Source organism: Lipotes vexillifer, unplaced genomic scaffold, assembly GCF_000442215.2.
Source record: "Lipotes vexillifer unplaced genomic scaffold, Lipotes_vexillifer_v1.1 scaffold4, whole genome shotgun sequence".
NCBI classification, from domain to species: Eukaryota; Metazoa; Chordata; class Mammalia; order Artiodactyla; family Lipotidae; genus Lipotes; species Lipotes vexillifer.
In genome coordinates, this window is record NW_006785876.1 from 5,275,138 (window position 1) to 5,282,243 (window position 7,106).

Consider the following 7,106-nt stretch of genomic DNA (forward strand, 5'->3'; position numbering starts at 1 on the left):
GGGCTGGGGATGGTGAGAAATGGGAGTGGAAATCAGGGGTGAAGGAGAAAAATGAAATGAAATGAAAAATAACGTTAAAGGGGGCTTTGAACAGAACAATGATGATAGTATAATTAGTTCAATTGTCTGCATCTGGGATAAAAATAAATAAGTAAAGCAGATTTCTAGACTGAACTTCAGTAGGCCTGCCATGAGCCCAAAATTATGGGTCCTAGTGATTCTGCTAATGCCCTCTGCAACATCCTAGGTAGATGTCATCAGTGGCTACTTGAATACACCCAGTGATGCAGAGTTCAATCCTGTACTAATTATTAGAAAGTACTTTTATTATATTATATTGTTAAATTATGTAGTACAATATTTATATTATTATTATATAATTCAGTTCTAATGATTAGAAAGGTCTTGCTGAGGCCGAAATTCATCTCCTTGTACCTTCCAAACCATCAATCCAAGAGTTTTATTCTTTGGAGCAAATACGATAATCAGGTCTCTCCTGCTTTTACATGCCAGCCCTCCACTGACCCTCTCTCTTTAGCATCTACCCCACCTCCACTCTAGCCAAGCTGTCCCCTCAGGTCTGATCTAGCTACCAGTGTTTCTCCTCCCTCAGAGAGGCCCCACATTCTGGGTACAGCCTGACCAGCTCAGAATGTAGCAGGACATACATCTCCTCCTTTATCCTGGGTCCTATGCTCCTATTACTATAACCTCAGGGGCTTCCCTGGTGGCGCAGTGGTTGAGAGTCCGCCTGCCGATGCAGGGGACACGGGTTCGTGTCCCGCTCCGGGAAGATCCCACATGCCACGGAGCGGCTGGGCCCGTGAGCCGTGGCCTCTGAGCCTGTGCGTCCGGAGCTGTGTTCTGTGACGGGAGAGGCCACAGCAGTGAGAAGCCCGCGTACCGCAAAAAAAAAAATAATAATAATAACCTCAGATTATGGTTGCTTTCTTTTTTTTTTTTTTTAAGCAATTCTCAGTGAGTTTATGGTTAACCAAACTTCCATGTCTTTTTCAATAGAATTTTTATAAAGCTTGCTCCATCCACTTCCCCCTACACACACACACACACACACACACACACACACACACACACACACACACACTCATATATGCATTTGGCCAATGTATGAGCCATCCACTGGAATTTGGCCAAGAGTTCATTTTACCAGATTTTGAACACGGACTTTCAAAATGGAGTTTGTTTCAGCACCCTCTCCACCCCCAGTGGCCACCTAAGATGCACGCTGCTCCCTCCACGCAAGCCTGGCCATGATGGTTCGGAAGGGGCCCCTCTTCCCAGCCTTGCATACTTCCTGGCTCTCAGTGCCTCCCAGAGTGTAAAGCCATGGGATCCTTCCTTTCCTGGAGTCCAGGATGCCCATCACCCGTAGGTCCCACTTCCTTGGGTTCACTGCTGAGCGAACATTCACAAAGAGAAGCCACTGTCATTTCCAGCTGGCGCTCGCATGAGCAAGGACCCCACTCACCTCGGCCAAATTTGTTCAACAATCACATGTTATGGGCATGTTTTGGGCCCGACTCTGCCCTAGGCACTAGGAATACAAAGGAATACAACCCAGCTCCTGCCCTGGAGGAAACGCACAAAGACTTGGCCGCCACTGGCTGCCACGATGGGTTGTGATCAGGCGGCTGCAAGAGCCAGGGCCGTGGGGCTGGCCTCTTCTGCAGGTTTTCTCTCTGCCAGTTTCACGACATCTATCAGGAGCACATCCTCCCATCCTGCCAGCTCTGAATTCTGAGATGCATAGAGCCTTTATCTGATGAGACAGCCTGAGCATGTGTCCCCAAAGGCATCACTTCCAGTCTCAAACATCTCAAAGGGAGGCAAACAGGACGTAGGTGCAGTTGGGCAGAGCCAGGACACCAGTCCAGGCTCTCCCTATTGTTCCCCAAGCACACCCACCCCACCCCGCCTCCACCCCACCCCTTGCCCACTTCTGTCTGCTGTTCTCTGGAAGGGAGAGAAGTAGGAGGGGACCTCCCTCTGTACCAGGCACTGCGCTGAGTGGACTCCCACCCAATTCCTGCATTTCCCCCGGGCTTGTCTACGCTTGGGGGTGAGAGATGTGCACAGGTGGTTATCAGTCAAGGGCAAGGTGCACTGTGCCCAGGTGAGAGATATAGTTCCTGGGCATTAAGTTCAGAGGAAAGGCCACCCAGCTGTGAACAGTGGTGACACTGTGTGAACTGGTGAATGTACAGAGCACTTTGCGGCTTTCCTGCCCCTTATCCTCTCACCTCCCGTGAGCCAGCAGGCAGGGAGGCAGCGTCACTGGCCAGAGAGGGCAGCTGAGGCCTGGAGTGAGCAGGGCTTGGAGCAGGGCCCCACTCTCAGTCTCCTCCGCCAGGGAAGGAGGCACGAGCTCTGGAAGACTCTGTGGGTCCCCCAGATCTGTTTTCTGTTCAGCCAGGGCGGGGAGGCTGGGCCTGGCCCTGCTGGCAGCACCTCTCTCCAGCGGGGCCCAGCCTGCCCAGAGGTGAAGAGTGAGCAGCTGGCAGCCCCACAGACGGGAGGAGCAGCACACACCCTGGGGGCACCCAAGCCCTGAGTGCCAAAGCCACCTCCACTCCCCCCGCAGCTCAGCCAGGGACAAGGGACAGCAGGGGGCCGCTCCATCTCACAAGCCCAGCTCTCCTAGCTCACTTCCCTTCCACCCCAGGACCCCAGCCTCTCCTCTGAAGGGTGGGCAAGAGTTTGACATCCTCAGCTGGGGTCTCTCAGGAGAACGTGGGTCATGGACCGAACCCCTCTGCTTAGATGCTCCAGGGCAGTGGTAGGCGGGGCCGTTCTGAGCCGGGGCCCTGCAGGCCTTCTACCCCCACCCAGAAAACGCCTCCAGATAAGTTCTTTGACCTCTCGGGGTCCCAGCCCCCTTGACTGGTGCATGGAGGCCTCTGAGCTAAGTGAGGTAATGCGGGTGGTGTGTTTAGGACAGAGTCAGGCACATGGCCAGAGCCTGATGAATGTGAGTAGCTGCTATTGTCGTCAGTATTACTACCCAGCTCTAGGCCACTCCCCACCATTGCCTGAGGTTGGAGTCATTCTGTTAAGGTCCGAAAGACCACCACCCTGTGTAGGGGTCCAGGGGAGCTCCCCACCGCGGGGGGCGCCTTCTGATGTGGCTCGGGGAGGAAAGAGACAGACCTCAGACCCGACGCTGGATTTCAGGAGGTGGGGATCCTGACACACAGTTCAGCCTCTGAAGGTGCTGCGTGTCTGAGATGTGTGTGTATGGGGGAGCGGGTGAGGTGGGGTGTGTAATGTGGTTCAGCCACAGAAATGCCACCCAGGAGCCAGCAGAGAACCCCCCACAAGAGACTCCATGTGGAAAAGGAGTAGGGTGAGGCCTCGTCAGCCACATCATCTAAGAGGCCTTGTTCTCTGAGTGCGTCACCCGGGACATGAGAAAACTTCCAGCCTGGTCTCTGCTACAATGGGGAATGAAGGGCCAGGGCCTATGTCCATCCCTCACTCATTCACTCCCTCCATCCTTCATTCAGCTGGGCTGTGTTGAGCACCTCTCATAAGTCCGGGTACTAAGGATGCAGGATTAACAGGAAACACCTGCCCTCGGGTTGCTCTCGACGCTTCCTTGAGCAGCCCCACCTCTCTCCCCAAGATCAATGTGGGATGGCACCAGAATCTGGTGAGAGAGCCCCAAGAAGTTGGAGTCTCATGGACCAAGCTGCCCTTCTCAGTCAGGAGGGTATTTCCAGTGCCAGTCTTAGAAGTTCTGTGGCTCACTTTTATTAAAGCAGGTGACATTTTCTTACTGTCTCACCGCCCATCGGGGAAAAGAAAGTGCCCCCTGTCTCTTTCCTGCATCCTGACAGCGGCCTACCAGCCCCACAGGATCTGGTCCCTCCTACCTCTCTGAACTCATCTGCCACTACTCCCCCTCTCACTCATTCCACACCAGCCCCTTTGCTCTTCTTCAAATAAGTCAGCTCCGCTACCACCCCAGCACCTTTGCACATGTTGCTCCCTCTCAGGGAATGTTTTCCCCTCGTTTTGCACATGGCTGCCTCTTTCAGGTCTTTACTCAACTGTTACCTTCTCGGTGTGGTCTTCCCTGACTTCTCTGTTACAAGTGCACCACCCCCTTACACCCATACTCCTATCCCTCATCCCTTCTTTATTTTCCTCCAGAGGACTTACCACCCTCTAATATAACTATTTTGTTGTTTTCACCCTCCCCTCTAGAATGTGAGCTCCATGAGGTCAAGGACCTCTGTCAGTTTTGCTCACTGCTGTCTCCCTAGTGACTAGAAGAGCACAAAATAAGTGCTCAATAAATATGCTGAGCAGGAAAGAGGGGGAACACCCAGAGAGCTACATACCCCAAGGAGACCTCAGCACTGATGGCGGGGTCACAAGAGCCCAATAAGTCCTACTGACCTGCAGCCAGGAGCACATGAATGGGAGGGTTGCTAGGCAGGGTGCTAAGTGAAGAGTCAGTGGGGTCGTGCCCCTTCTCCCGTCAGTGTCACTTCATTCTGGCTGCAGTTTGACGTGTCTGTGTTACGGGTTGAGAGGAAGCATCAGCTCAAATCTCATCTCCAAAAGAAGCGTGCCCTGGTAGTGCCCCCTGACCTTAGCTGGCTTTCCCCCTAGCCTTTCAGCCTCAGGTCAGGGAGAGGCCCCCTGCATGAAGCAGAGAAGAATGGAGTGAGGAGAAGGGAAGTTGCCTAACTGGCACCTACTATGTGCCAGGCACATCCTATGCACTTTCCTTCCACAGCAGCCCATTTTACAGATGAAGAAACTGAGGCCCAGAGAGATTATATAACTTGCCCAGAGTCACGGAACTAGTAAGAGAGGGAGCAGAACTCCCACCCAGGGCCCTGACCCCTTGCACTCCCTCCTATCCAAGGGACCGTGGGAGAGACTTCATAGGTTCAGCTTGAAGTGTGGAATTTGGGATTCTGCAGGGGGGTCTCTGTGGGAGAGCCCTGGGTATTGGGGTGGGCTGAGGAGGCCTGGGTCCCCACGTATGCTGCTGACACTCCAGCTCCAGCCATGGGGTGAATCCCCCACCCTGGGTGGGCAGCAGGAGCGCCTCAAGGCCATCTCCGGGGTCAGGGCCGGCTTGCTCAGCTCCCGCTGGCTGCCAGCTCCCTCTGCTGGACCCAGACCCAAGGATGCACTCAGACACGGGGACGCTGCTGTCTGTCTGCACTTAGGCTCTGGCAGCCCCTCCCTGTCCCATGTGGGCAGTCACATGCAGGGCACCTGCCGGGTTCTCCCTGTATCTGGGCAAGGGATCCTCCTAAGAATCTGTTCTGGATGACCTGGGAGGCTTACACTGGAGGAGGGAACAGGGCAGGGGGTTCTAATCCCAGCCACCACCATGCTCAGCTCAGACACAGCCACTATGTCTGTAGGCAGGGCCTGTGTCTCCTCCATCATTCAAGGGCTCTCTGAGAACAGGGACAGTCTCTCCCATCAGACTTGAAACTCCTTAAGGGCAAGGGCTCTGTTGTTTCCCTCAGACTGGGAGCTACCTGTGGGCAGGGGCTGCCTCCCCCACGTCAGACTGAGACCTCCTGAATTGTGGTGATGCTCCCCTGTGATATAAACCCACCTTAGCGTCCCCCTCCCACCCACCCCCACCCACCCCATACCCTGGGACACCTTCTCAGCAGTCTGGCCACTCCCAGACCCCAGGTACCTGTCCCTGCCACACTCCCTACTCCCTAGCCTCCCCTTCCCCACCTTGGGAGCTGAGCTGAGTCTAGGCAGTGCTGACAAGTGCCACCCTGACCTCAGCAGCCCCAGAGGCGGCGCAGTGAGTGGCCCAAGAGCTTGCCAGGGATGGGACGTGACTGGCCCCCCTGAACTCAGCTGCAGGCTTGGCCATGAGGAAAGCGATACCTCAGGGAGGTGGAGTGACCAATGACATCAACCTACGTGACTGTCAGCCCAGCTCTTCCCTCTGCCCTCCACCCCTCCTACCCACAGTGCCGGCCGAGCACACCGACCTTCAGCTCATGGGCACAGGCCTCTCTACGTGCTCACCCCAAGGACAGGGGCAGTACCCAGGGGGAGGGGCTGCTCTCTGACTCCTTGTCTTCAAGTGAGTACCCAGGGGACCAAGGAGGCCACAGGTCCCAGCCCTCTCCAGCCTGGGCTTCTTGGGCAGGAGACAGCCGCCTCCTGGGTAAACCCCCTTGCTGGCAGCTCTGCCCTAAGGGAATTGAGCGTTCTCTTGGCTCCGCTAGATCTTCCTCCTGAGTGTCTGGCAGGCTTCCGGTGACTGGAAGCCAGTGTAGAGGGAAACTGGCTCCCCACCCCAGGCCTGCTGACAGAGGAGCCAGGACTGCATCCCTGTGGGAGCAAAAGCCCAGCCAGGATGGGCAGGGCAGACAGTCCTAAGGAGTCAAGTTCATCCACCTTGGATGACCACCACTTGCCCCTGACCTTCTGGAGAATCCTGTTGCTGCAGCAGCTCTTCTCAAATGCTCCCTAGACCCCACCTAAGGGATGCCAGTTCCAGCGCTCAGCATCCAGACAGAGCCCCCAGCTAGGGCAGAGCAGTTAAAGATGCACAAAAGTAGACCAGTTGTTGCCAGACTTGTTTCACTGTGCACCCTTATCGGGAAATATGATATAAGCATGCACTCAGTATAGGTATATTTCTTTAAAATTACATCCGTTAAGGCCAACATCGCAGCTAGCCTGAGGTATAATACTAGTGGCAGCAAGTAACAAATCAGCAGAACAGCAAAACATTTAACAGGGATATCCAGGAATAAGAAAGCCATAGTGAGTCTAGATAAGCTCCCATATATCTCTGGGGATGTGGAAGGCTGTGTGCACACTAAGAGGACACTGGAGAAGGCCTCTGCTATCAACTCATCCCTGGCTAAGCACACAGGGAGTAACAATTGGGGCAGACTTGTAAACTGTCAAAATCTGCAATATCTTCCCCAACCCACGCACAAATGCATTGGCAGAGGATAGAAGCCTAACTGGAACAAGGTACTTAAGCACAATTTCTGACCAGTCATTGGCAGAACACTGAGTTATGCTGACCTGGGGCAATTTCTAGGAAGCCAGGCTTAAAAATAAAAAGAATTTAA